Source organism: Lathyrus oleraceus, chromosome 2 (genome assembly GCF_024323335.1).
Source record: "Lathyrus oleraceus cultivar Zhongwan6 chromosome 2, CAAS_Psat_ZW6_1.0, whole genome shotgun sequence".
Taxonomy (NCBI): Eukaryota; Viridiplantae; Streptophyta; class Magnoliopsida; order Fabales; family Fabaceae; genus Lathyrus; species Lathyrus oleraceus.
This window is the reverse complement of record NC_066580.1, coordinates 84,617,173-84,621,405: the sequence shown is the minus strand read 5'-3', so window position 1 is coordinate 84,621,405 and position 4,233 is coordinate 84,617,173.

Sequence of the window (4,233 nt, the reverse complement as noted above, 5' to 3'; positions counted from 1 at the left end):
AGCATATGGTCCAAGTTTCCATGTTTTTTCTTATAGCGCATACGCGATTAATGGATACACATTTTATACCAAAGAACAAGATGATAAAAGTACTATGTAGAATAGTGGTGTCACCGTGGTAGCTGAAGCAATGCACATATCAAGTGTGAAGGACTTAAACCCCAAATTTGCAAATCTGTCGTATTTTGGTGTTATCGAGCGCATTTGGGTGTTTGATTATGATAAGTTTCAGATTCCTATATTTGGTTGCAAGTGGGTTGAAAATAATAACGGCATTCGAATGGATGAGTCAGGATTTTTGCAAGTGGATCTTAATAGGGTGGGATACAAAGATGAGTCTTTTATTCTAGCCTCTCAAGCTAGACAAGTGTTCTATGTCAATGATCCGAAAAGTAAGAAATGGTCTATAGTTCTTTTTTCCAACAAAGTAATTGATGAAAACACTGGAGATCAAGGTGATATTGATGTTGAGATTGAATCGTTTACCAGAAATGATCAAGATGAGAATATTATATCAAATGATTCATATATTAGAAATGATCATAATGAGGGTATTTGGATCAATCCAACCGTCCGTGTTGTTAAGAGACATGTAGAACATATTCCAACCAAGAAAAGAAAGAGAACTTAGTGAAAAAGGTACAGGTCAAATGATTTTAATTGTGCTCTTTATTACAGATAAAATGACTTTTATGATTTTAATTGTTTTTACATTTGTCATCTGATTTTAATTGTTTTCTTTATTACAGGTAAAATGGCTATTATCAAGTCAATCATTCGTGCAAGGGGCAAGGGATACTCAAAAGTATCAATTGATATTTGTTTAGATGGAGATGTTCCATTGTCGTCAAGCCTCATTCGCGTAGATGATGATGCTGGATATTTGAAAGTATCCCTCTACGACAATGGAACATGTCCATCTAAACAAATATCAATTCTATCTTCAAAAGATAAGAGACCAAAAATATAAGGGGATTACGCAGCAAATCGAGTCAGTTGCATAAAAAAAAAGGTATAAACACAATTATATGATATTTATGCATAGAAAATGTTAATTCTTGATCTTATACATCACCTAACTAATTTTATGATATTTTAGGTTCATGCTATTGATATTGAACAAAAAGAGGTTGTTGCTAAGAAGACTGCTGCTAGCAAAAAAAACATACATCTCAGAGATGCTTTTGCTACTTAGTTTTATTTCTTTTTAAGTTATGAATTGGTTGTATATAGAATCTTTAGAAGTTAAACGATTATATATCAGTGGATTGTTGTATATGTATGGATTGTTGTATATAAGGCTTGTTGAATGCAATGTGTGAAAAAGGGCTTCAAATTATATAGTTTTGGGTGTACTGCTTCAATATACAGGTTGTCTAAAATAAATAAATAAATATAGCGCTTTTTAAAAAAAAAAATTTAAATAACCACCCACTTTAGAGGGCGCTTTTTTTAAAAAGCGCCCTCTAAAGTGGAAACATTTAAGGGTTTAGAGGGCGCTTTTACTGGAAAGCGCCCTCTAAAGTGGAAACTTTTAAGGGTTTAGAGGGCGCTTTCCAGTAAAAGCGCCCTCTAAACCCTTAAATGTTTCCACTTTAGAGGGCGCTTTTTTGAAAAAGCGCCCTCTAAAGTGGCCCTTAAAGGGCTTAAAGAGCCACTTTAGACAGCGCTTTCACTAGGAAAAAAAGCGCTGTCTTTACCTATGCCAGCGCCAGATTAGAGGGCGCTTTGAAGCGCTGTTATAGGCCAAAAAAAGCGCCCTCTTTTCCCTTATTTGGCGTAGTGGGAGTTTGTACTTCCTCTAACACTGGAATAACTTCAACAAATGCTCAACGTGTTCTTCTTCATCACTCGATTTAGCAATCATGTCATCAACATAGAATTCAATCTCTTTATTCATCATATCATGAAAAAGAGTGGTCATAGATTTCTGGTATGTTTCAGCAACATTCTTTAAACCGGAAGGCATCACTTTATAACAAAATGTTCCCTAGGGTGTAATGAATGTGATCTTCTCCATATCTTCGGGTGCCATCTTGATTTGATTATAACCGGAAAATCCGTCCATAAACGAAAATACTTTGAATTTAGTTGTATTGTCTACCAACATATCAATATGTGGCAGAGGAAAATCATCTTTTGGACTAGCTTTATTCAAATCTCTGTAATCAACACACATGCGGACTTTTCTATCCTTCTTAGGAACAAGCACAATATTCGCCACCCACTGCGGATACTCAGCGGTAACAAGAAAACCATCATCAATCTGCTTCTGTACTTCTTCTTTGATCTTCACTGCCATATCAGGATGAGTTCTTCTCAACTTTTGTTTGATCGACGGGCATTCTGGATTCAACGATAATCTATGCTCCCCAATCTCAGAATCTAAATCAGGCATGTCTTGATAGGACCAAGCAAACACATTTGAATACCCTCGAAGAAGATCAATCAACCCCTTCTTAGCCTCTGGACACAGTTGAGACCCAATCTTGACTTCCTTCACATCATCTTCAGAACCCAAGTTGACTAATTCAATCTGCTCTTCAAATGGCTGAATGGCTCTTCTCTTCATGCTCAAGTAAATGACATAATTCATCATATACTTCATCAGTCTCTTCCTCGGCCTCAAACACAGGGAAATCAAAGTTTGGAGAGGGAGTAGGATCATTGTATTCAATGGGTTTAAGAACCAACCTGCATAATGATTTGATATTTTATTTTAGAGAAGTGAATTGTGTCCAAATATTATGCATATGGATAATTATTATTTATTTATTTATGTTTTTTTGTGATTACCATTTCCAGAAAAGCAAAAAGTCAAAATAAAACATCATAGAGGTGGATGAATAAGATTGCATTTTATTTATGATAATTGAAATGCCTAACAATGTTCATTTCTCCCTTAGGCATAGGAGAAGGATTTTTCTTTAAAAAAACGAACAACAAATTACTTAGATTGGTGAACAATAACAGGAACATCAACAGCACCCCAATTGTTGCAAGTCTGGCCATGCGTCACAAAGTTGGCGCAAGCTTCGTCTTCATCATCCTCAATCATAGAATCTGAGTGTTGATCATTACCATGAATGAACCCTCCACTTCGGAAACTTAGTTGCACATCTTTAGCTTTGACGTTGAACGACCCTAGTTGAAACCCCAATCCAGCCCTATTCTTGTTTTCAGTAATTTCTACCATGTGACCCCACTGATCAGTTCTGTCAGTCTCAATAGCTTTCTAAGCATCCTTGAAAGAGGACATGGCTGCCCTAATTTTCTTCACTTCAGCAATAGACAAGGCTTGGAATGAAGTTCCAACCTCCTCATCAGCTTCAACATAGGAAAGGGATGATAGGTGGCTCACCAATAATGCCTTCTCTCCACCAACAACGACAACCTTGTCGTTCTTCACAAATTAAAGCTTTTTGTGTAGAGTAGATGTCACATCTCCTGCTTCATGGACCCATGGCCTTTCAAATAAACAACTATAGGACGGGTGGATATCCATTACTTAAAAAGTAATCTGGAAATCACTCGGACCTATCTTAACTGACAGGTCCACTTCACCAATGACGGTTTTGCGAGAACCATCAAACGCTTTAATGATCACACCATTGTACCTCATAGGGGGCGCCTTGATAAGAGAGTCTAGACATAGTTGATTTCGAAAGTACGTTCAAAGAAGAACCCGTATCAACCAACACATTGGACAGTGCATCCTCTTCGTAGTTCATCGAAATATGGAGTTCTAGATTGTGATTTCTGCCTTCCTCGGGAAGCTCTTCATCACAAAAGCTCAGATTATTGCAAGAAGTGATGTTAGAAACAATGTGGTCAAATTGATCTACAGTAACACCGTGCTCAATGTAGGCTTTATCTAGTACCTTCTGCAATGCTTCTCTATGTGCTTCAGAAGTCATTAACAGAGATAACACTGAAATCTCTGACGGGCTTTGGAGCAACTGTTCCACCACATTAAACTCACTCCTCTTAATTAATCGTAATACCTCATCATCATCATTAGGCTTCAGCTTGTTGGATTCACCATAATGAAATACTGGAGCACTAACTGGATTCACCATAGGCACATCCACTTTCTTACTAGCTGAAACATCCTCTATTTCCCTCGGAAAGACCGGAGCAAAGACACAACCACTACGAGTCACCTTTGCAATATCAACTATATTCACCACATAATCAGCTACAGGTAATGAAATCTCTTGACCATTTTCCACC